Consider the following 27,230-nt stretch of genomic DNA (forward strand, 5'->3'; position numbering starts at 1 on the left):
GATATTTAATATGTATATTGACAATAGTGCATCTTTTTTGTAATCAAAGTACATGACCAAAAATGTTTAGAGACCATTTCTCTAGAGTACCATCAGTTCTGTAGGAAGCATCTGAGTTCACTACATGTTTTGACTCTATAATATTTTAAATACAATAATTTGGATTTATACAACATTTTAAGTATAATAATCTTGAAATGTATTTAATATTGAAAATTTTATCTTTGTTATACTATGCAATAAGTAAATGTTTATTCTTTAACCACTTTTAGCATGAGATGTTTATTTAACAAATCCTGGTAATTTGTATATTGTTTCTTTGCATTATCATAGAACTGAGAGTTTAAGTATAAATCCTCATTTTATAGATGCCCAGATTATGAAGTAATTTGTCTCAAGTCTTTGGATTCATAGTTTCAGTGCTCTTTCCAATGCATCATCCCACTCATAGGACAAATAGCAGAATCTCATTATCCATCAAATGAATGATAACAACAATGCCATTGCACAAGATGGGAAGGTGAGGGATTTCTCATAGAACTCTAAGAGGAAGAAATTCTTTTTTAACCTTTTACTTTAAAATAATTATAGATTCACATGAAGTTGCAAAAATAGTACAGAGAGGTCCCATGCGCCTGCCCCCACTTTCCCTCACTATGTTTAAGATAATACTATACTGCAAACACTAAGATAAAGCAAAGACTTGGATTGAATCAGCTGACCAAACTCTGGGAAAACTAACTGGCCAGAAGCTGAAGGTTGAAAAGGACTGTTTTGGGGCAAGGAGTCTGAATGAGGGGAGCTGTTCTAGAGAAAAGAAGGAGGGGAAGGGGAAGGGGGAAGAAGACCATTAAACACAACACATTCCTTGGTCAGAAGAGAAGTGATAGCCTCTATACGAGGTAGATATTTTTTGTGCTTTTTTTTTCTTTTGGTCTATTATTTCATCATTTATCATTTCTTTTAAAGTATTCCAGATAATGTCATTGCTATCATAACCTCTATCCCTACAGATCACAGCAAGGTTGCAATAAAAAAGAATAACTTTCTGACTCCATCATCTAAGGGCAACCTTGTAGGAATATTAGCCCTCCTTAAAGTCCATAGGGGCTGGGAAGATGGAGTATTCTAGTATAATTCTGTAGACACCATGTAGCATCCTCCTCTTTTGCCACTCCTGAGCGAGGACAGGAGACCCTCCTGGGGTCCTGGCTACTCCCAGTTGTGTGGGAGAGAATAAGTGCCCAGGCCACTCCGCTGGAGAAGGCACAAAGGCAGCACTGCCCAGCTCTCTGTGTTTTAGAGAGATGTCAGTTCTGCTGTGGCTTTGCAGACCCTTCCTCTTTACCGTGCTATATGGCATGGTGTATCCCAGCAGGGTGCTAGGATACAAAGCAATGAAGATAAGATACATGTACATGTTACTGCGGCAATAATGAGAGAACAACAAACTACCAGAAGGAGGTCAAGAAAGGCTTCCCCAAAGAAAAAAAACTTTGGCTTTAAGTTTTAAGGATGTGCACAAGTTAGCTAAGAGAACAAACATTAGGGATGGGGGTGCTAGGGAAGGGAAGCACTCCAAGTAGAGAAAGAAAGAGTATGATGTGTTCAAGAATTGTAAGCTGCTCAGCAAGGCAGAACAAAAGATATGTGGAGGGGATAGACTAAAGTAGCAATAATTTCTTGAGTGCTTTCTTGGGTTACACTCTTTATAGTACATTGTCTTAATTAGTCCCTACCATAAACTGCAACTTAATTCTGGCCCTGTTTTTCAGATGAAATAGTAGAGACTTAACTAACTTGCCTAAGGTCACATAACTAGTAAGCACCGGGCTAGGACTCAAATCTATCTCTGATTCCAATCTGGAGCTCTTTCCATTTGACCGTGTGGCCTCTGGTCCACATGAAGTAGAAAGCAAATTGGCCAAATAATAAAAGGCCTTGGCAATGCAACAGCAAGATATATCACCAGATCCAACAACAGATTTTAAGCAAGAGAATGACATAATGCCCTTGTGTTGAGGAGGCCCCCTGTTATGCAGTGGGGAGGATGGTGAGCCTGGAGCCAGGGAGATCATGTTAAGACTCTATCCAATCAGCCTAGGTAGGACATTAAGAGTCCTTGAACTCAATGCAACAGTAGGATGGGCTTAGAGAAGAGAAGATGATTTTGAGAAAATTTTGATTAATTTTGAGAAAACATTAATATACTTCTCCATAATAATAATAAGTCAAAGAAATAGAAACATTTTAATTGTTGCTGGGAACATATTGAATATTGATAAAACTCAATATTCAATATTCATTTTTGATAAAAAAATTTAATAAATGGCTACATATATGCACTGGAAGCTAGCTTCATGTTTAACAGTGAAATTCTAACAGCATATCCATTAAATATTGGAATAAATACATACTTAATACTCTAATGCTATTCTGGAAGTACTAGCTAATGCACTTACATAAGAAAACAAAGCAAGGAATATGAAGACTAAAAAGGATGCAGAAAATTTATCATTATTTATAAACTATGCAATTAGATTTGTTGGCTAAGGGATACACACAGCTCCTTTCCCCTACCTCCTAGCTCCATTCCAATTTTGGACTGATCAAGTTCAAAGGCATTTTACAGGTACCCTCTCAAGAGAATGGAGCTGTTCTGTGCCATGGTAGCACATTGTCCAGTGGAGGTACTGGGAAGGGCTCTTGTGACTCTTTTAATAGGGCTTGAGGAAACAATGTCAGAGCCCCCCTCTTGGGAGATAGCCAACATATTAACTCCACTTGTGGCTTTTCATTCCTTGTGCCTGAAAGGCAAGACAAGCTCAGTGATGTAGTCTAACTGCCCCAAGCTTTGGAGCAAATACTTTTTTGTTCTTGCACAGCTTTCTCCTGGCATTGCAGGGGCAAGAGCCACAACTGAGGATGGGATTCTAAGGTAGAAATAAACAGGGAAGATTTCATGGCCTGCTTTTGTTCTAAATCATGTAGGCATATATAGTGTACTGGTATGGCCCAATTTGCTGAGTTTAACATTAGAGTCCAGGGCAAATCATCAGATAATAGTGATCATTTGCCTTGCTCCATTTTTTTCGTTTGGTTTGGTTTGGTTTTTGTTTGTTCATTTTAGGGGTGTGTGTGTGTGTGTGTGCGTGCGCGCGCACGCATGTGTATTTATTTTTCTTGGGGACTTTAGAGAAAAGAAGGTCAAGAACAGGATTTGGGTTTTTCTGGATTTCCTTGTCAAACACCACTTTAGTTTTTCCCACTTTTGGCATGACCTATGTATACTTCAAAAACCCAAGAAAATACACTGAAAAACTTTTAGAAATAATAGAGTTTAGTGATGCAGCCAGCTACAAAATCAATACACAAAAATCAGTATGAAGGAAACTATAAAACTACTGAGACAAAGGAAGGCAAAATGGAGAAACATGTTATTTGTAGATAGGAAGATGCGATAATATAAGGATGCCAGTTTTCCTAAAATTAATTTATAAGTGTAACATTGTCTTAATAAAATTCTCACTGACTTTATTTAAATAATTCTAAAATCTCAAAAGTGTAGTTTGGTAGAGCCCTTTGGAAGGCTTTGACTTTAGGTATTAAATTTGTCCTTTGATTCAATAATCCCACCTTTAGGAATTTATTAGTATGAAAAGATATATGCAGTAAGGTGTATAGCATTTTTATAAGTAGGAAAAGTAGAAAGCAACCTATATATTCTATAACAAACTAGTTAGATAAAGTATGGCAAATACTGTTGATTGTCCACCTAAAAGCTACCCTCTCTTTCTCTTTCTTCCTCTTTCTTTCTCTCTTTCTTTCTTTCTCTCTTTTTCTTTTTTACTTTTTATTAGGGGAAATTTCAAACATATACAAAAATAGACAGAATGATTAATATGTCCCCATGCACCTATCATTCAGCTTCATCAAGTAGCAATTCACAGCCAAACTTGTCTTATCAGTACTTCTCTCCACCACCATATTATTTTGAAGCATCTTATCATTTCATCTGTAAATATTTCAGTGGATGTTTCCTAAAGATAAGGAGTCTCTTTTGAAAAACAACCAAAATACTATTATGATATTTTCAAAAAATAACACTAATTCCTTGATCATGAAAGATCCTTTCAGAGTTCAGTTTATCTTACAAGTACCATGTTTTTTTTAAAAGTTTGAGTGACTTGGGATTCAAAGTATACATGTTGCAATTGGTTGATATGTCTTTTAAGTTTCTTTTAACTCTCCAGCACCTTTTGTTTCCTTGCAATGTATTTGTTGGAGACATCAGGTTCTTTGTCCTCTAGATCTTCCAAAATCTGGAATTTCCTGAAGGCAGTCTCCGTATTTCCCATGAATTAGTAACCTAGAACCTTGATTATATTCAGGTTTTATTTTTTACTTTTTGGCAAGATGACTTCTTAGATGGTGTTGTGTCCTTCCATTGAGAGGGATATAATGTTGGATTGTTTCTGCAATGTTAATAGTTGTTGATACTCAATGCCTATATCCATGCTATACTGAATATGATATACTGAATTAGATACTAATGTAATTCAGTAGATGTTTTAAATGGTGAAATCCTAACTCTATCATTTCTTCTTCATTTATTAGCTGGAATACGTCTATAGAGGGGAAGTACTTTCCTCAATGATTTGATTTCCCGGTGATATAGGACAAACATGATTCTTTCTCTAATTTGCCAGTTTTCAAAACAATGAGTTGTTTCCCTAGCGTGCTCCAATGGTGACCGAATGAGTTTGTTTGTTGGTATCATTGTGAATTCATGGATTTAAACTTGCTTCTTGTGTTTCATCTCCTTTTTCTTGCTCAGAACCCTGTTTTTGTTTAGGTAGTAATGCGGTCAGTCACAGAGAAGAAATCCTAGCTTGACTGACCCTATCTTATTAATTCATTCTCATTTGGCAGTGTCTAAGGTGGGCATATGACTGGTCCTGACTGTAGACCCATATGAGGAAGATCACTTCCAAGAAAGACCCCTCCACCCACTCAGGTGCCCCCTTCTCCCCCATTCCTCCGACCCCAGCTTTTTTCATATATCACATGAGGACTTGATGTTTAGAGAGCTGCTACTCAAACTTGGAACATCCCAGTGGATACATGTGATACACAGGCACAGTTATGAACATTAATACTGCAGATCTAGACTTACTGACAGAGGAAGCTAGCTATGATATGTTGCTGATATAGTACACATTGTTAAAACTATTTACATAAGATTGACACAAGCGCATATATTTACACCGAGACTTGCCTGGAATTAAGTTCATTGAAGTATTAAGAGTGGTCATTTCTGACTGATGAGAGATTGGTGAATTCCCACTTTATTTGTTGTATTTTTCTATAAGGTATAAGGCTTAAATTTTTATGTAAATAATAAACTTTTTGGAAAGTATGATTCTGGGCAATTCTTACTTCTCTCCTGTTACTTATAATGAATTCTTTTAAAAAAATATATCCCATCTTAAAAATTCTTTTTTATAAGACCCCATAACTCGCATCACATCACATGATTTTTCTCCATAGTATAATCATCATGCAGGAAATGTTTTGATTCTGGAATAACATTTCCTGGTAAACATTTTTTGGAAACATTTTAAGCATTTCCTGATCTGAAAATTTTTGTGACTTTTTTTTTCCCTTTGGGTATCTTATTGTTATAATCAACAATACTGTTAAGCCCAGTGGGACATAATCATCCTGTTGAAGAAAAAACTTTCAGAAAAACATGAGTTTTATTAGAGACATTTTCCAGTCACCAAGAAAATACAATTGGCACAATTTTCACTTTGTGGTAAGAATAAGAAGTAGCCTCCCTTTAGCCTACATTTAAGAAATTTCAATTTCTTTGGCCCGCTTAATTCTCCCAAGAAACTGCATATTCTTAAAAACAAAAAGATATTAAAAAAAAAATCTAGGCCTCCAGAGTAAAACTGAAGAAGGGCCTTTTTTCCTACTGTTAATTATCCTTTATGTGGCTGGTTCTGCCAGCGCATCAGCACAGGAAGCCAGGGCTATGCCAACCATGACAGTAATCAAAGGAAATAGAACCAACAACTCTCTATGGCTCACGTGCTGTATGCTCTGTGTTACCATAGTTAATGGGGCAACTTCACTGAAGGAGATAACCTTGCTCTCCTGGACCTCCCAATCTATAGTGGGGAAATGCCCTGAAAACATGCGGGGAGATGAGGCTGGAGATGAATCTAGAAAGGCAGTTCCTTGAGGACATTGATGAATTTTAAACAGAGATCAGATACAGTCGCCAGGATGGCATGGGGGGACAGAAGGATGTAAAGAAACAAATGGAGAAGTGGCTGCAGGAGTCCAGACGAGAGACAATGCAAGCTGGAATTTGGGATGGAGAGGAGAGAAGAAAGGAGGGAGAAAGCCAATACTTTATATAGCCTCTCTCTTGTTCTCTCTTAACATCAGTGGAGTCTTCAGCAGGATTTACTTTGTCTCAGCTGGGGTATGGGAAACTGAGAAGATTTCTTCTATCCACCCTTGGGTCAGAGCTTTGAAGGAGGAACCATTTGCTTCTTCCTGGCAGCCAGCATGGAAGTGATGAAACTCTGTTCCAAGTCATCTGCCAGTTTGTTGTGTGGTCTGATAGATCCAGCCACTCCCCTGATGATTGACAGTAGGACCTACCTCCCACTACAGATAGGGGTACGGCCTTGACCCCAGTGTAGATAGAGTAGGCCATCAATCCCAAAGCCATATTATAGCCTTGACATCTTCTCCCTGTTCCTTCAGTGAAGTGTTATTCCTCACACCCTCACCTGGGAGTGTTCTTATAACTTCTGGAGCAGACCTGGTCATTTATAGCCTTCCTGTGTAATTGGCTCTTCACCCAAATTGCTTTGAGGGGACAGACTGTATTGAAGCCTAGTCAAAGGTCAGACAAGGCCTCTGACTTCTCTGCAACAACAGGAACTCAAAACTGATGTTACCCCTCCAGCCTGAACCAATGTTGGTCTGAGAAAATATTGTAGCATATCTGCAACCTGGAGGGAAATCCTGGGACTGTCTCGCTGCCAAGCCATTCAAGAATCAGGATCTTAGATTTGCTCTAGGTCAAGAATGCTGTCCCAACCAGTGAAAATACAAAGCATGGGTCAGTGAGAAAGTATAAGAGTCCCACCTAGAAGAAACTTTGTTGAGACTCTACTCTTTAGAACTGGTTCTATTTAATCCTGCCCCCTTCTGAGATTCCTATCTGGTGTGCTAGTTCCTAGCCAGGGTTTCATGTCTCAGACCCAAGTCACTAGAGAACACTTGGAAACCAGTTCATTGTCTCATTTTTGCAAGGCTTGGTGTAATGTTTCTAAAGCTTAGTAGTATAGTCTGGACTGATGAAGTCATATATATCACAGTGCAATGAGGAACAAAATGAAATTTCTAACTCTTTTTGTACATTGAAATAATTGCCTGTGTCATGAGTTGAGGTAAGGCCACCTTTCGGGGTTCCTAAAATTAAAATTAGGAGGGAGGGCTGTAGAAAATTTCTCACCCTGTTCCCTAGAACCACGTAGCCTGGTATATGGTCCATGTACTGAACCCTTGTCCCAACATCACCACCCAAATGGCTATCGATCCTATTCCCAGAGGACTTCCCAAGCAGCATATAGAAGGAAAAAATAAAGAGTAAGACTTTAGGCAAATTAGGAATCAATTATTAGTCAATAGTTTACAGCAGGGCTGCAAGATAGGCAGGACATACACCATCAAGAAGCCAGGAAGAGGTGACAAGATGCTGCCCGACTGTGGCTATACTTGAGGTTCTCTTATACTCATCTCTTACCTCAAGTCACTTCAATTCCAGTCTCTTTCCACAGGCTTTGACAGGGCTTTCTTTTGGACTTCTCTATGATTAGGATTGACAGTAGCTCTTCTCTGGCTCAGCTCTGGGCTTCAGTGTCCTTTTTGTCTCTCCACAAACCCTTGTTTCCAACCCTTCCACCGCTTGTCATCTCCATCTGTGACCCAGGACTTCCTCCTACTTCATGTATCAGAATGTCCAGGTCCTAGTTTAACCAGTCTTCCTGGTTCCTATGGCCTCAGCTCCTCCTTTTCCTTTTCCATGTGGGGCAACTCAAACTAGCTCATGGTTCAAATGTGTCTCCCTCATCTCCCTATAAGCTCAGAGAGATCCCTGCCCCAAATAGACAATCCTCAGAAAGCTCAGTGGTTCCCTATTTTGTCTTTAGTGCTTGGGACTTGAAGGTGATTTATTATTCTCATACCAGGGACACTCTTTCCAGCCCACCTTGGAGGATACAGGGGATCCCTGCCTGCATACATCCTGCGAGGGAGAATTGTGTTTTGGCAATAATGCCGGAAAGCCAACACCTCTGAGCCATGCATTTCTCTATTGTTCACACGAAGAGTATGGAATCTTGTGTCAAATTTTTTTTTAGACAAACATTGATGTTTTCAGCATTGCCCCCCAAGCTACTGTCTTAGCATATCTCATTTGCCCTGAGCTGATTTGACTTTAGAAATAAATTAGTGATAAGACATGAACGATGGGAAATGATTTGATGTGTGGAACTATGGCAACAAGGAGAAAAGGAACTAGCATTTATTGAGAACTGTCAATGTACCAGGTACGAGGCACAATTAATCACAATCATAGTCATAATATTTACTGTATGCATATCATGTGTAAGGCCCTGTGCTGAACCCTTATAGATGACCTAATTTAATCCTTACAACAACCCCATGAAATAAGCACCGTGTTACTGTCCTCATTTTGTGAATGAGAAACTTAAGCTTAAAGAGGTCAAGTAACTTGCTCAAGATGAACTGGGTTTTAAGTCAAGGCGTCTTTGAATCTCATATCTACCAAGTTTTCTCTTTCTCGCTCTGTTTCTCTCTCAACTTTCTTTTTATTAGACTTCTCATAGGTTTGTCTGTTTTATTGCTCTCTTCAAATAATCAGCTTTTGGCATTGTTAATCCAGTCTACTTTTCTTCCTGTTTTATTATTTTCTGCTTTTATTTTTATTGATCTGTTCTTTCAACGTTCCTTGAATTTATGTTGTTCTTTTTCTAGCTTCTTGAGTCAGTGCTTAGAAAATCTGTGTTCTAAACACATGTGCTTAAGGTGATAAGTTCTCTTCTGAGTGTTATTTTGACTACAACCCACAGGATGTTCACATTTTTATCATTTCTGAAGAGTATACTTTCAATTCTCATGTCCTCTTTAGCCCAGAAGGTATTTAGAAGTAACTTTAGATAACCAGATTTTTTGGTGGGGAAGGAGTACTTAACCTTTGGTTAATAGTTTTTACTTGAGTACCTTAACAATCAAAATAGCAGTCTGTTTCTGATATTATGAAAAATATGAGTATCTTATTGCTACACTGAATTTTGCCATTTTCATTTATGTTGTTCTTCATTGGAGGAGAAAAACCATAAAGGAAAATATTGGTATCCCATTTCTTTATTATTTATATAGTTATTTACTTTTTGCCAAGCAGGTGGGTAATGTCTTTCTGCTAGAAGGAAAGTTCCATGAAGGCAGGGACCTTGTTTGACACCACTGAACTTTCAACATCCAGAACAGTGCCTGCCTAGCACATGGTAAGCACTCAATCTATCAATCCATCTATCAATTGCTATATATACAGCTTTAATGAGGTATAATATTATACATACCTATGTATAATATATGTCTATATGTGTATATATGTATATGTACAACTTTATTGAGGTATAATTGACAAACAATAAACTGCACATATTTAGAGTGTACAGTTTGCTAAGTTTTAACATATGTACACACCCTGGCAACTATCACCACAATCAAGATAATGAACATGTGTTACCCCCAAAAGTTTCCTCATGCCTATTTGCAATCTTACCACCACCATCCTCACTGTTCCTTTCTCCAAAAAACGACCTACTTTCTGTTTATTTATATCTTCTAAATGTTTATATAAGTGATATTATACAGTATGTACTCTTTTTTTAATCTGTCTTCTTTCAACTAGCATAATGATTTTGAGATTCATCCATGTCGTTACATGTATCAATAATAGTTCATTCCTTAATTTTATTGTTCATTAGTATTCTCCTGCATGGATACAACATAATTTATCTGTGTACCTGTTAATGGATGTTTGGATCTGCTGTGAACATCTGTGTATAAATTTTTGTATAGATATATAATTCCGTTTCTCTTAAGTAAATTCCTAGGAGTGGAAGGGCTGGATCACATGGTAAGAATAGGAGTTGTTAAAATCTTTTCCAAAGTGGCTGAACCATGTTACAATCCCATGATATATGAGAATTCCAGTTTCTCCACATCCTCACCAAAACTCAATATGGTCAGTCTTTTAAATTTTAGACATTCTAATAGATATGTGCTAGTAACTTATTGTGGTTAATTTGCATTCCCCTAATGACTAATGGTGAGGTGTGGGGAACGGGCACTTTTATGTATTGATGAGGGGTGCCTGGGTGGCTCTGTCGGTTAAGCGTCTGCCTTAGGCTCAGGTCGTATTCCCGGGATCCTGGGATCGAGCCCCACATCAGGCTCCCTGCTCAGCGGGGAGCCTGCTTCTCCCTGTCCCTCTGCAGCTCCCCCTGCTTGTGCTCTCTTGCTCTCTCTTTCTCTCAAATAAATAAATAAAATCCTTAAAAATGTATATATATATATATATATTATGTATTGTTGATGGGACCATACATTGGAACCCCTTTTTTGTATTGCAACCTGAATTTTGATAGTTCATTAAATATGAACAAAAGTTGACATAGTAATCCTATTTCTAGAAATCTAGAAACCTATTCTGTTATGAACTGGGCATAAAAGCTATCAGGCTAAACTTAGTTCTTTCCATAATTTTCTTCTGCCTCAGAAGTGGTATTCTTAGACCTTCTTGCTAGTCAACTTCTATTTCTCCACAACACTTTGACAGTGGTTGGAGTATATGAATTGTTCAGTCCTGCAGTGGTGATTTAATCTAAAATGCAACTAGAGATCTTAGTTTAAAGATGGAAAACATGATATAGTATTGTAGATTGGAGCTTTTTTCTTTCTTTCTTTCTTTCTTTCTTTCTTTCTTTCTTTCTTTCTTTCTTTCTTTCCCTCTCTCTCTCTCTCAACTTCTTTCTTTCTTTCTTTCTTTCCTCTTTCTTTCTTTCTTCCTTTCTTTCTTTCTCTTTCTTTCTTTCTTTCTTTCTTTCTTTCCTTCTTTCTTCTTTTTTTTGCCTGCACAGCACATTTGGTTGCAGCACCCATTTCTCTTGAGGAATGCTTTCCCAATTCCATACAGTCTGGATGGGACTATCAATCATACTGCCTATTACCCTCTGGCTGTGGGGTGGTCACGTGACCTACTCATGGTTCATTATAAGCTTGGTATGCTGATTAATCTAGGAATGGACACACAATAGGAATAGAGTTTTCCTCTGGATTGAGACACAAATGTGAAGAACCAATTGCTTTTCTGCTGGGGTTGCTGTGCTGGGAAAATGTGAATCTGGTGCTGTCAGTGAATGTCTTCTCGAGCTGCATGGAGGAAGCCTGTCTTTAGTGGAAAGGAAAAGAGACCAACAGACAGAAGTAAGCAGATGCAAATGTAGAAATGAAGAGAGATAGAGATGAGGGGGCGGTGAAGAGAAGGAAATGAAAAAACAATACTTATTATGCCTAAATCCAAATTTATCCCTGGCCTTCCCAGTTTGATAAGCCACCTTACTTTCTCCTTCAGTCTTCCTGTCTCTCTCTTCCCTGAATTAACTTCTCTTGGGTTTCTGAACTTGCAAGTGACAGAATACAAATTGCCATCTATCATTGACTCATCTTTGAGCCCGATCATGAGTCTACGCATACAAACCCTTGTGAACAATGTAGTTTTCTAAATATTTCATAGAAGAGAAAAAAAGGAGGAGGCTGACAAGATATATCCACAGCACACAGCCAACAAACAGTCATAGGGGTTCCTTGTCTCTCCATTCCTAATCGAGGTGGTTCCCTTCTGATTCTCCCACCTCACAACCTCCAGCTCCTTTGGTTCCTTCTGTTACATGGAACAATTTAACTATCATTTTTTATCACTTGAGTATTTTCTTGAGGTTCTGATTTCTATCCCAAGTACTTTTTCTTTAAAACTAAAACCAATGTATCTATTTTATTTTAAATATTAGTTGGTCTCAAACTGTAATTCTTAAGGCATGACTTCCTGGTTCAGTGGAATGGAGTATGTGATTCACACCCCCCTGTATGCCCAAAGCAAGCCACTAGCAATTGCTGCCATGAAAACAGTGAAAGTGCTCAAACATTTGTAAATGAAGAGAAAGGGACCAGAGATAGAGATGCTTGGGTCATTCCTTAGGCCAAGCTTTGATCAGTTTACCAACTCAGCTATATGCAAGGAAGAAATGGAGCAGATCATCCAAGAAAGGGCTACATCCATGCATCCATGCATGAAGTCTTTTATTGCACAGTGGTTCCGCCCAAGAGTAATCATGACCCAGGATTAGTTCTGGAATCAAATTAGTATTCCCTCAATTGGAGGAGAAGAGGAAAAGATGAAGACGGTATGACAGAAGCTACTGGTTGTCCCCACAATATCAGTTCTCTTCTTCTTCAGTAATAAAAGCCCTCAAATTTAGATGGGTTCTGGCCACCTAGAATAAAAGTTATATTTACCGGCTGCCCTTGAAGCTATGTGTGGTGTATGGCTAAGTGCTAGACAATGAGATGTAAGGTGATAGGTGTCCTGAAAGTGTCCTTAGAGGTGAGGGGGATATGCCTCCTCCTCCAATTTTCCTCCTTCTTGTTGGCCAGCATGCAGATGTGATTGCAAGATCTGGAGTAACCTCTTGGGCCACAGGTAGAAGTCACATGTTTAAGATGGCAGAGCAACAAGTTAGAAGGAGTCTGGGTCTCTGATAATTGTAGAGTTGCCGTAACAGCCTCTCTCTTATGAATCCTCTGCTCATGGTAGCTGAACCTATTTTAACTGATACCAATAGAGATGTCACCTACTTTATTGAGGTAATATCAAGAAGGCCCTGAACTCTATTGTAAGAAATGTAGATTTTTTTTTTTAATATATGATGAGGAACTAATAATGGATTTTTAGATATGAAGAAAAATTCATTCACATTTGTAGTACTCTTGCATTTTCCCTTTACATCACTAAGAACTAGAGCACAACTTTTAAAATTTCATGCATAGATCATTAACCACACGAGCAAAGAAAAGAAAGGGAATAATAGAGGTGAATTTGCCAGTCTTAATCTTCCCTTAAGACAAGTTTAGTATTGATATGATATACATAGGAATTTCTAAGAAATGAGTGGACAGTGTTAGAATAAAATTTTCAGTTAATAACATCTATTTTTTTTTCTAGCTCTGGAGATTTACTCGTCTTCTGCATAAAATTATTTACTCTTTTCTTTTTGGATTAATAATCAGTAATGGATCACTAGTAAGTAAGAAATAAATTAAAATTAAATAAGAAACTAGGATGGTACAATGGACATTTGTAATTTTTGGCTACCCAAGTTTCATTCTCTGGTTCTAACAGCACTGTGGTTTCCTGTAGAGGAACTTCCACTTTCAATATGAGTGTAAAAGGATATGGTCTTCAACAAGTCCTTCTGTCATTATCAAAAAGTTCTGAATTTTTAAAACCCTTCTAGTTGTTATTATTGGTAGATACTCTGTCTTAAAGAAGTTGATTTTTGCCTGAGTGTTTGTGATCATACCATATATATGACAGCATGGATTTTCCCCTCAATATTTTTGAGATTTATCCATGGTGAATCATTTTGATCTAATTCATTTTATTTATTTATTTATTTATTCATTCATTCATTTATTTATTTTATTATGTCCAATTAGCCAACATATAGTACATTATTAATTTTTGATGTAGTGTTCAACGATTCATTAGTTGTGTATAACACCCAGTGCTCATCACATCATGTGCTCTCCCTAATACCCATCACCCAGTTACCCTATCTCCCCACACCCCTCCCTTCTGTAACCCTGTTTGTTTCCCAGAGTCCAGAGTCTCTTATGGTTTTTCTCCCTCTCTGAATTCTTCCCATTCAGTTTTCCCTCCCATCCCCTATGGTCCTTCATGCTATTCCTTATATTCCACATATGAGTGAAACCATATGATAATTGTCTTTCTCTGCTTGACTTATTTCACTGAGCATAATCCCCTCCAGTTCCATCCATGTCGATGCAAATGGTAGGTATTCATCCTTTCTGATGGCTGAGTAATATTCCATTGTATATATGAACCACATCTTCTTTATCCATCCATCTGTTGAAGGACATCTTGGCGCCTTCCACAGTTTGGCTATTGTGGACATTGCTATGATGAATATTGGGGTGCGTGTGCCCCTTCTTTTCACTACATCTGTATCTTTGAGGTAAATACCTAGTAGCCCAGAAATGGACCCTCAACTCTATGGTCAACTAATCTTCGACAAAGCAGGAAAGACTATCCAGTGGAAAAAAAGACAGTCTCTTCAATAAATGGTGCTGGGAAAATTGGACAGCCACATGCAGAAGAATGAAACTGGACCATTTTCTTACACCATAAACTCAAAATGGATGAAAGACCTAAATGTGAGATAGGAATCCATCAAAATCCTAGAGGAGAACACAGGCAGTAACCTCTTTGACATCAACCACAGCAATTTCTTGCAAGACACGTCTCTAAAGCAAGGGAAACAAAAGCAAAAATGAACTATTGGGACTTCATCAAGATAAAAAAACTTCTGCACAGCAAAGGAAACAGTCAATAAAACTAAAAGGCAACTCACGGAATGGGAGAAGATATTTGCAAATGACATATCAGATAAAGGGCTGGTATCCAAGATCTATAAAGAACTTCTCAAACTCAACACCCAAAAAACAAATAATTCAGTCAAGAAATGGGAAGAAGACATGAACAGACACTTCTCCAAAGAAGACATAAAAATGGCTAAGAGACACATGAAAAGATGCTCCACATCACTAGCTACCAGGGAAATACAAATCAATACCACCTTAAACCAGTCAGAATGGCAAAAATTAACAAGACAGGGAACAACAAATGTTGGTGAGGATGCAGAGAAAGGGGAACCCTCTTACACTGTTGGTGGGAATGCAAGTTGGTACAGCCACTCTGGAAAACAGTATGGAGGTTCCTCGAGATGTTAAAAGTAGAGCTACCTTATGACCCAGCAATTGCACTACTAGTTCATTCATTTTAGCTCCTATATAATATTCAGTTTTATAAATTTATTAGATTGAACCATATCAAAATGGCTGAATAGCAGCAATTTCATATGGCTCAGCCAAATACCACAATTATCTATTTTCCAATTGATGAACATTTAAATTATGTTTAATATTTCATTATTGCAAGCCATGATGTAATGAAAATCCAATTATATATCTCCTTAAGTACAAGGGCAAAAGTTTCTCTAAGCTATCTATTGAAGAGTAGAATTGCTAGGTCTTAGGGTATGCACAACTTCTGTTTTATCAGATAATATCAAATTATTTCTCAAAGTGTTTGCATCAATTTCCACTTACCAGCATTGTATGAGAATTTTCTCATCCTGACCAACATTCGGCATCATCACGAATCTTGCCAATTTGATGGACCTGAAAAGATATTTCCTTGTTTTAATTTGCATTTCCTTGATTACTAACCAGTTTGTATTTATATTTTATATTATTTTTTAATATTTATATTAATTGGCCTTTCAGGTCTCCATTTCCTTGAATTTACTCTTTATATTATTCACAGTTATTTAACAGTTATTGACTTTTTTCTCTTGATTTCTAGAAGTTCTTCAAATAATTTGACTACTGAATCATTGTTAAATATATGCATTGTGAGTATCTTCTCCAAATCCCTGGCCTGTCTTTCAATATCTTTTGTTTTACAGAGGTTTTAAATTTGAAAACACTCTAATTATATTTCCTTTGTGATTTGTGCTTTTCAAATCATGTATAGGAATTCATTCTACCTTGTGGTCATAAAGATATTCTTCTACATTATCTCTTCCAAGTCTTGAAGTTTTGCTCTTCACATTTGAGCCTTTAATCCATCTGGAGTTGAGCTTGTATATGGTACAAGATGAAGGTCTAACCTTTTCCCTCCATATGGTAACACATTGTTCCTGCATCATTTATTGAATAGACATCTTATTACACTGAGTTGTAATCCCACTTCTGTCATGTACCAAATGTCCATACTTGCAAGCCCTTTTTCTGGATCTTTTTTTTCCTGGTTAGTTGGTCTGTTTTTCTGTCCCTTTGCCAATGCCACATTGTTTTACTTTATTTAGTTTTATAGTAAATATTGCTATCCAGAAAGATATCTTTCTATGTATTTTTTCTCCTGTCTTATATTTTTTTCTTTCAAAATTTTCTTAGCATTCTTGGCCCTTCCCTATTTACTTGAAGTTTAGGCTCAGCTTGTTAAAGCCCAAGGTAAAGTCCCCTGAAAATTTGTTTGGATTTCCATTGAATTTGTAGATTAATTTGGGGGAAGAACTGACATTTGTGTGATCCTGAGTCTTCCCAACCATGAGCACAGTCTTTTTCCCCATTTAGTTAGGTCTTCTTTTATGTTACTATGTAACACTTTATAATGTTTTCATATATCTCATGTTAGTTGTATTCTAAGGTTGCTTTTGTAAATGGAATAATTTTTAAAAATTAAATTCTAATTGGTCATTGCTAGTGCACTAGGATACCACTGAATTTTTAATATTGCTCTTGTAACACACCACCTTACTAAACTCTTTGTAGATTCTCTTAGATACTCTGTATAGACAATCCAAATCTCTGGAAATTATTTTTTCCCTTGCATTTCATTTATCTTTCTCATTTCTATCTCTGGCTAAGATCTCTAGAACCAAGTTGAATGGAACTAGTAATGGTAACATCCTTGTCATGTTCCTGACTTGAAACAAAATGCTCTGTTTCACTATCAGGTATGATATTTGTAGTACGTTTTTGATAAATACCTTTTATCAGTTGAAAAGTTCCCTTCTCACCTTAATTTCTGAAGTGTTCTTTTTGATTACTTAAAAATTGTTAATAAATATGGACTTTTATTAAATTCTGGGTATCATATATTGAGATTATATGTTTTTAAAAATTTATTAATATAGCAAATTACATTAATAGGATTTCATGACTTACACCATCCTTATATTCCTGGAATAGCCCCTAGTCATGTTAATTTTTTATACACATTGCTGAATTCAGTTTGCTAATTTTTTATTTGGGATATTTGCATCCATATTCATACCTAAGCTTACACACAAATCTTCCTTCTTATACTTTCTTGCCTATTTCTGATTTGGGAAAAGATTCTTCTTTTTTTATTATATGAAACATTTTGTATTAAAAAAGAGTTACTTGCTTCTTTTTTTCTTTTTAAGATTTTATTTATTTATTTGACAGAGAGACACAGTGAGAGAGGGAACACAAGCAGGGGGAGCTGGAGAGGGAGAAGCAGGCTTCCCGCCGGGCTCAATGCGGGGCTCCGATGCGGGGCTCAAAACCAGGACCCTGGGATCATGACCTGAGCCGAAGGCAGACGCTTAATGACTGAGCTACCCAGGCGCCCCAAGAGTTACTTGCTTCTTTTTTTTTTTTAAAGATTTATTTATTTATTTGAGAGAGAGCATGAGAGGGGGAGAGTCAGAGGGAGAAGCCGACTCCCCGCTGAGCGGGGAGCCCGATGCGGGACTCGATCCCAGGAGTCCAGGATCATGACCTGAGCTGAAGGCAGTCGCTTAACCAACTGAGCCACCCAGGCGCCCGAGTTACTTGCTTCTTAAAGTGTTGGTAAAACTTGTTTGTAAAATCTTCTGGACATGAGACTTTCTTGGTGTATAAATTTTTGACTTCTGATTTAATTTCTTCAACAGATATGATTTGGATTGATAGTAATTTAGTATGCATGGTAAGTCTTTATCAGTTATTTTTAACAATTGTCTGTTTGGACTTATGAGTTGTCCTTTGGTTTTACTGCTGCTTGTCCTATATCAAATTGCCAATATTTTAAAATATTACTTCTGTGTGTAGATCTATTCCACTTTTTTTTTTCTTCTTGAGTCAATTTAGATGACTTACATTTAAAATAAAACTCTCTATTTGATCTAAATTTTTAAAATGTATTATTATAAAGTTTTTAAAAATATAGTTAAATTAAAAAAATCTTTATAGTAGTTCTTTCATTTCTAATATGGTGTCTTTGTGCCTTCTTTTTTTCTTGATCAGTTTGGCCAGAGGTTTGCTTAGACTTTAGTAGTCTTTACATAGTTCTAATTTAAAGGGGTTTACTCTGTTTTTTTTTTTTTCTAACTTTTGACTGAACACTTAGCTCATTTATTTTCAATATTTTTTAAAAATGTAGACAATTAAGACTGTGCATTTTCCTTAAGTATCACTAGCTATATCTCACAGGTTTTAAAAGGCAATAACATCATTCAGGGCTAAACACATCTTAAATTTAATCACGAATCTTTTCTTTTCAGGCTACTTTTTTTTCCTTTTTTTTAAATTTAAATTCAATTATCCAACGTTTAATTCGTCATTAGTTTTTGATATAATGTTCACCAATTCATTAGTTGCATATAACACCCAGTGGGTATAACGCCCAGGCTTATCACAACACGTGCCCTCCTTAATGTTTTCAGGCTACTTTTAAGTTTTGGTTTCTAATTTTATTGCTTTGTAGTCAATGTGGTCTATATGCTATTGAACATTTGTACTTTTTAAGACTTCCTTTATGGCCCACCTAAGTGTTTGGTTTTGTAAATTCTTTATGTGTGTTCAGAACTTTAGTTGTTGGAGGCAATTTCTCATGTACTCTTATATTAAGCCTTTCAATATTATTATTCACATTTTCTAACTTTTTTCAGTCATTTATTTTTGTCTTCTCTTTCACGGATTCTGATATTTTATCAAATTTTCCTTTTAAAAAAATATGTTCTTAAGGTTATGTTGTTCATTGTGTACAGAGTCAAGATTGTTATCTCTTCTGATAAATTATTTCTTTCTATCATTAAATACCAATCCTCTTTATCATTAAAACTGAAGTTTGACTTAAAGTCTCTTTTGTCTGATGTTGCTATAACTACATCTCCTTTGTTTTGCTTAGTATTTGCTTGGTATATCTGTCTGTCTTTTTCTTCCTCTTACTTTTGACCTTTCTGTGTCCTTATGATTTGAGTGTGTTTCTTACAAAAAACATAGAACTGGATTTTAAACGTTTTCCTCAGTGAAGCTCTGGTCTTTAATAAGCTAGTTTAGGGGTGCCGGGGTGGCTTAGTCCATTAAGCATCCAACTCTTGATTTCGGCCCGGGTCATGATCTCAGGATCCTGGGATCTAGCCCCACATCAGACTCTGTGCTCAGTGGAGAGTCTGCTTGAGGATTCTCTCTCTCCCTCTGCCCCTCCCCTTGCTCATGTGCTTTCTCTCTCTCAAATAAATAAATAAGTCTTTTGAAAAATAAGCTAGTTTAAACCACTGTATGTATTCTAAGTACTGACATATTTGGTTTTATTTCTGCTGTCTTATTTTGTTTTGTATTTACCTTGCTTTGCTTTTGTACTCTCCTATTACTATCACTTTTCTCTAATATTGGATGCTTTCTTGGTCCTTCAACATTTTAATTGTTTTATTGATTACCTTAAGTTTTTAGCACACATAATTGACCTAATAAACTCTGAAGTTGTAATAATCGGTTTAATTGAACTATGCCTCTCAGTATTCATGCTCTTATGCAGAGCCCATCCCTTGATTCTGGGCTTATCTTTAACCAACTGAATATGGCAGAAGTGATGCTATGATAGGTCACAATCTAAGATTTTAAAAGGTCTGGTAGCTTCTACTTTTATACTCTCAGGAGCCCTGAGCTTACATGTAAGAAGTCTGGCTGTCCTGCTGGAAAGCCACATGCAAAGACCATTTGGAAAAGCCCATGGAGGGCCAGAAGCCTTGAGATTATGCAGAAGAGAACTGAGGAAATGCGCTGACAGTGGGGATCGAGGTCCCAGCATGTGACCCCAGTTGAGTGGTCCAGCCAGCACCAGGTGGTTGAGCCATACCAGTACAGATACTGGACAAGTGAATGGAAAAAAAAAAAATCTACCCATAGAACTGTGAGCAAATAAAATGATTGTTGTTTTAAGCCTCTGATACTTGAGGTATATTGCTACACAACAACAGATAACTGAAATGTTAATGAAATCTTAATCCTCATACTGAGTTACATACCATTCTTATGCTTTAATTCCAGTTTTCTCCCTGCTTGCCAATCTTTCATGCTGTGATCTTTTGTGGTTCTATATCCCTTTCAAACATCTCAAAATTAGTCATTTTTTATCATGTTTATAGTTAATCATTCATGGATATACCAACATGCTACCTGTCTCTTTGATTCTTGCATCCCCATAGTCCAATTTTTTTCTGATGTAATTACATCCCTTAGTTGATCACTCAGTAACAACCTGTGAGTAGTAAGCTCAATTTTTATTAGTTTCAAAGCCTCTTCACTTTGTCCTTATCTTTAAATGATAGTTTAGGTTGATATAAAATTGTATATTGGCATTTATTTTTCTCTTAGTACTTTGAAGATAATACACTATTGTCATCTGGTTTCTATTGTTGCTATTGAGTCACACGCTATGAGTTTAAATTTCATTTCTTCTTTAGAATATGTATTTCTTTTCAGGTTGTTTTAATTTTTTTCTTATTACTCTTCTTATTATGCCAATCTACTATAATGTAGGAAATTACCTTTTTTTCCACCTCAGCACTCATACTTTCACAACTTGAGGGTTCTTTCATCACCTCAGTCCTTTTTAATTCCAAAGTGGTATTCTTTTCACCTAATCAGGTTTTTAATACACAGTACCCACATTTTATGGATGGTATGCAACTATAGAGATTTTGCATTATTCACAGTTCATGTAAGTTAAGACTAATCCTTGCCACAACCTGAAATGATCTTAGAGATAGGAAAAAAACCAACATGAATTCTTTTAAAAAGTAAATTCAGTTAAGGAGAACTGTTTGTCAGATGTGAAACTGTTACATGTTTCACAAAATATGAATGGTCTCTTCAGTCTAAGATTTCATGAAGAAGTCTTTTTTCAGGTTGAAAAATAGTTTCTAGGTTTTCATCATCCCATTCACTTTTAGATTTCTTGGAAATTAAAAAAAAGCAGAGACTATTTTAGTAATTGTTAATGTTTATTTCTCATAAAATACTAAAAAATATTTAGTCCTCAAAGTCCTTTGCTTGCTGAATTCATGAACTAGTATGTGAACAGATTAACAACTAGCCTAGATTTTCTGATTCAAAATGCTTTACTACCCCTTTTTAGGTATTGACAGAACTACTAAAGTGAAAATCATCAAGAATATAGAATATATGAGAAACTCAATCAAATAACAGGATCTAACTGACATATATAGAACATTCCACAAAATAGCAGAATACACATTTTTCTTTTTCAGGCAACATGGGACATTCCCAAGATAGACCATATCGTAGACAGTAATAACAATAACAACAACAACAATAGTAATACCTCAACAAATTTAAAAGAATTGAAATCATACAGATTCTTTTCTCTGCCCATAATGGAATCAAACTAAAAATCAATAATTGAAAAACAACAGGAAAATACCTAAACACATAAGAATTAAATGATATACTTCTAAATAATTTATGGGTCAGAGAGAAATTCTCAAAGGAAAGAAATACATAGAGCTGAGTGAAATGAAAATACAACATATCAATATATGTGGGATGCAGCTAAAGGAGTCCTGAGAAGGAAATTTCTAACACTAGAGGCTTACAATACAAATCAGGAAAGTTCTCAAATCAATATTTTAAGTTTTTACCCCAAGGAACTAGGAAAGGAAGATGAAAATAAACCCAAAGCAAGCAGAAGGAAGACAATAATTAAAATATAAGCAAAGTCAATGGAATAGAAAAACAATAAAGAAAATCAATGAAACCAAAAGCTGAATCTTTGAAAAAAAAATCAATAAAATTTACAAACTTTTAGCAAGACTGACCAAAATAAAAAAAAGACACAAATTACCAAAATCAGAAATAAAATAACAGATATCATTACATATCTTTTAACTATTAAAAAGTTAATAAAGGACTACTAAAAACAACTTTATGTTTATAAATTTGACAACTTAAATAAATGGATCAATTTCTTGAACAGCACAAACTACTAAATCTCAACCAAGATAAAATAGATAATTTGAATTGCTATAAACATTACAGAAATTGAATTCATAATTTAAAAGCTCCTGAAAAGTAAGTCTCCAGGCCCAGATGTTTTCACAGCAGAATTCTAACAAAATATCTAAAGAAGAATTAATACCAATTTTATATAATCCCTTCCAGAAAACAGAAGAAGTAGAAATACTTTCCAACTCCTTTTATGAGACTAGTATTACCCTGACATTAAAACCTGACCAAGACAATAATTTAAAAAAAGAAAGAAAGAAAAAAGAAATTTATAGGCCAATATTGTTCATAAACTTAGACATTAAAGTCCTTAACAAAATCTAAGCAAACTGAACTCCAATAGTGTATAAAGAAATTATACACCATGACCAATTGGGACTTATTCCAGGAAAGGAAGTTTGGTTCAACGTTCCAAATCAATCAATGGTATGTCAATAGGTTAAGGAAAAAAAATTGTGTGATCATATCAATTCATATAGAAAAATCACTTGACAAAATCCAACACCAATTAATTCTAAAACAAAACAAAATAAAACAAAAACAGCATGAAAAATCTGGCTCTCAGCAAGTTAGGAATAAAGGGAAATAACCCCAATTTGGTAAAGAACATCTGTAAAAAACTACAGTTCACATCATAGAATTCTCAAAACTCAACACTAAAATACAACAAGAGAAACAAAAATGGACAAAAGTTGTGAAGAAACATTTTACTGAAGAGGTCATATAATTGGCAAGTAAGTATATGAGAAGATGTTTGTCATCACTTGCCATTTGGGAAATTCAAATTAAGACCATGATGAGATACCACTGTGCACCAATCAGAATGACTAGAATAAAAATAATGACAAAACCAGGTGCTGGCAAGGATGAAAAGAATACAGATCACTCCTACATTGTTGGTGGGAATATAAAATAGTATAGCTACTCTGAAAACAGTGGCATTTTCTTATAAGACTAACTAGCACAATTACCATATGATCTAGCAACTGCACTCTTGGGCAAAGAAATGAAAACCTGTAAGTTGTTCATAGCAGTGTTCTGTAATAGTTAAAAGCTGGAAACAACCTAGATGTCCTTTATCAGGTAAATGATTAAATAAACTGTGGTTCATATAGACCATGGAATACTACTTAACAATGAAAAAGGATGAACTATTGACATACATAATAACTTGGATGAATATCCCAGGCATTATGCTAAGTGAAAGGAGCCAGTTTAAAAGGTTACATACTGTATGACTCCTTTATGAAAGATTTTGAAATGACAAAATTTTAGAAATGGAAAACAGATTAGTGGTTGCCACGAATTAAGAATGGAGGGAGGGAATGTTCTTATAAAAAGGCAATAGGAGAGACCCCGTGGTAGTGGAATGTTATACATGCTGACTGTGTTATATATGTGCTGACATGTATATGAACCTGCACATGTGATAAAACCGCATAGATCTAAATACTCACAGATATGTACATACTCTGGAGAAATATGAATAAGATGGGTGCAAAGTGTTACCCTTGAAGTTGAAGGTACAAAAAATTCAATAAAAAAATGCTTTACTAAATAATCTAAATTTCCTTAGTTTTTCTACTAAAGTTCCATTCTTTATCCTTTACCTGATTTATTGGACACAATTACAAGATAAACTTTATTTTGTAGTTTAGTTCTCCAAGAGGAGAGAAAATGGTAGGATGGATAAACATTCCCAACTAACAAACAGTTAACAGATCATTCTTGGTTCTAGTGTTTTTGCAACTGAGTCAGTCATATTAAGGATCATCTTCTTTAATTAAAGGAGCAGAGCTGTAAAGAAGACACTTGGCTTGGATGTGGGCAGGCAGTACTTTATTTGATAATGAAGTGGTTAAGACCTTCTGTTTTTAGAGTTCATATTATGCACGGCATCACAGAATTGAAAAGACATATCTCTTCAGGTCTATCTGTTCTATCTTCCTACCACTGCAGAATTGTTCTCTCTGCTACACTCATAATAAATGATGATTACTATTATTAATACTAATAGCCCCAACAACATGATAGAGTATAATGGCTCTAGCGATTATACTGAGAAGTTTGATAGGAGTTATTTTCCTGAGCTCATCCTAAAATTTCTTCTTGCTCAATATTATCTTGTTATTTCTATTTATTTATGCCTTAAAATACCCTACCCATTACTTCTCCTATAATTAGAAGATCACTGGAATGAGGCTCTTTCATTTTGGTTTTCTCTTCACTGCCTGCAGCATTGTGGGCACTCTGTAAATACTGTTCCACTTTTGATGTTGACATCTTCAAATGGAGACAGGTGGCTTCACAAGTTAGGACAGTTGCATCAACCAGGATTAATTTGATAATTTGCTTCAAGCTCATTACAGTTTTGGCTCTTCTCCAAGCACCTTGATTTTTGAAAGATTACTGCCGATAACCCAGGCTGCCTCTTTCCTTTAAGACTTCCAACCCAAAGTGCTTAGGAATTTTTATGATTCCATTGTTTATAGTGATGTTTAGTTTTTAAAAATACATAAAGTCAAGACAAGGTGGGCATTTGTCAGTTAAATGTTGGTAATTATTGATATTCTATTTTCTGGTTTGTTTTTATTCTATAACAGAGATCCATAACAGATTAGCATCTGAATTGGTGAATTTCCAAGCTCTTAAGCAGAAGACTGAAGTGCATAAAAAAATTAAGCAGTGATTGCACCATTTATTGCCGCAATGTTTTCGAAAAAGGAAGTAAGTGACTGAGAGACACAAACAACCTAAGAAACTTACAGAAAACACATCTAGATTACAATAACAGGACCTGAAAAGACCATATTTTCTACAGTGCTTGTCAGAATAGTGAGCTTAAGGAAAGTGTTTAGTGAGTGTTCATTGAAATGGATTTACCAAACAAATCTATACACATAAATTTGTACACACAAATCTGTTGTTGAAAGCAAATCTATAATGCTGCTGCTGATAAATCAGACAACAAATCTAATGCAAATAGAATTTATGTTGACCAGCACACCGAGGAACAAGGTCGTGAAAAGAGGAGGACTTGGTGGTGCTGCCATTTCTACGGTCTTAGGGCTCTGCCCCTTTCACGGAACTTCCAACAGCGCCACGTTGGGACAGAGCATCTGGAGGTTCACAACCTCTGTGGTCCGTAGGAGCCACTATAAGGAGGGAAGAATTTGCCATTTTCAGTGGAAAACAAATGGCGATTACTACTTATGACTTTGTACTTTGGATCTGGATTTGCTGCACCTTTTTTTACAGTAAGACATCAACTGCTTAAGAAATAAGGATGTTTTCAATGGATCGTGGATCACCACATCATATTGTATGGTGACTAACATAATAAAATAAAATTAAATTTAAAAAAAAGGATGTTTTAATTAATCCATCAAACAGATGTGAAAAGGAACATTTTAAGAGGTGCAGTCTCTTTGAAAAATGGATCAAACTCTTGAATTCAACATACTCAATATGTTTGTAAATAAACTTATGGCATGAATCCTTAATGCCTCTTCTCTGAAACATGGAATGTAATAGTTGTGCTTATTTTTTTATGTGGGAAATATTCCAGGATTAGTTTGGTCAAATTAGTGTGTGATTTAGCCTGTTTCTTGTTTTTAGATTTTGAGGTTTATTTAATTTTTGATTACTAGGTCAGGACCTTATTGGTAATTTATGTTATTAAAAATGCAAACTAGAAAAAAAAAAAAAGAATTTATGTTGACCAGTGTCTTCCTCCTTGAATGTTACCTTATAGAAAAAGTGATGTACCCTGATTTGAGATATTTAGTACCTTATCTGTAGGAAGTTCCACTGACCTCAGAGGAAGAGAAAGAGAAAATGCCCACAAGAGAGATCCAATAAGAGGCAGTGAGAAAGGGATCTGAGCCACAGAAATTGTTCTCCATAAGAAGTGTGGCTTCACATTTGGACAGCCTGGAGGTTCTGGGTGTGGGTTTCTGTTCCACCGTGTAGTCAACCTCGTGGCCCCAAGCTGCAGACTCAAACTCAATACAATTTCTCCAACTAAATAATTTGTACCAAACTTAAAGCATGACAAGCAAATTAAGGTTTTACTATATGCTCAAACTTGGACAAAGTATGGGAAAACAAATTTTTAAATGGTTTGTTACCTGCAGTAATGCGAAAAGGAACCTAATGATAATTAGGTTAACGGAAGATGCAAATGAAGGCTCTTGACCACTATTTCTGTCCTCTAATGTAACTTAGATATTAGGAAATGCCATTTTCCATCTCTATCTAGAAGGACAGGCCTGTTAACCACAACGGTCTCTTTGCCTTAGATTCTTCGCATTAGATCTCCTTCTCAGTGGTATCTCAACTCAGGATTGCTGAAACCAACTTATACAACTCAATAGAAAAAAACAAACAATCCAATTGAAAAATGGGCAGAGGAGCTGAACAGACATTTTTCCAAAGACATCCAAATGGCCAATTGGTATATTAAAAGGTGCTCATCATCACTAATCACGGAAATGTAAGTCAAAACTACAATGAAAAATCACTTCACCTGTTAGAATGGCTATTATCAAAAGATAAGAAATAAAGTATTGGCGAGGATATGGAGAAAAGGGAACACTTGTGCCCTATTGGTGGGAATGTATATTGATGCACCTACTATAGAAAAAGTGTGGAGTTTCCTCAAAAATTTAGAACTAACATATGATCCAGCATTTCCACTTCAGGGCATTTAATCAAAGGAAATGAAATTACTACCTTGAAAAGAGCCCTGCACCCCCATGTTCATTGCAACATTATTTACAATAGCTGAGACATAAAAACAACCTTAATCCATTGATAGATGAATGGATAAAGAAAATATGGTACACACACACACACACACACACACACACACACACTATTGGACTATAATGGACTATTATTCGGCCATAAAAGGAGGAAATTCTGCCATTTACAAC

General features: G+C 36.0%; 1 protein-coding gene and 1 pseudogene across 2 annotated transcripts in view; one reads left to right on the forward strand and one right to left on the reverse strand.

Annotated features, from left to right (window-relative positions):
* RCBTB2 (RCC1 and BTB domain containing protein 2) overlaps positions 1–7,850 on the reverse strand; it is a 54,264-nt gene extending 46,414 nt beyond the window's left edge. The window contains exon 1 of the mRNA XM_036099263.2: positions 7,832–7,850. The gene's annotated coding sequence lies outside the window, so the exon portion shown is untranslated. The remainder of the gene's footprint in view (positions 1–7,831) is intronic.
* LOC144381576 (cytochrome c oxidase subunit 7C, mitochondrial pseudogene) overlaps positions 1–25,824 on the forward strand; it is a 29,279-nt pseudogene extending 3,455 nt beyond the window's left edge. Inside the window, exons 2-3 of the transcript XR_013446966.1 lie at positions 9,512–9,614; positions 24,897–25,824. The product of XR_013446966.1 is annotated as a cytochrome c oxidase subunit 7C, mitochondrial pseudogene (transcript). The remainder of the gene's footprint in view (positions 1–9,511; positions 9,615–24,896) is intronic.
* The last annotated feature ends 1,406 nt before the right edge of the window (positions 25,825–27,230 follow it).

The sequence above is a fragment of the Halichoerus grypus genome, chromosome 4 (genome assembly GCF_964656455.1).
Source record: "Halichoerus grypus chromosome 4, mHalGry1.hap1.1, whole genome shotgun sequence".
NCBI classification, from domain to species: Eukaryota; Metazoa; Chordata; class Mammalia; order Carnivora; family Phocidae; genus Halichoerus; species Halichoerus grypus.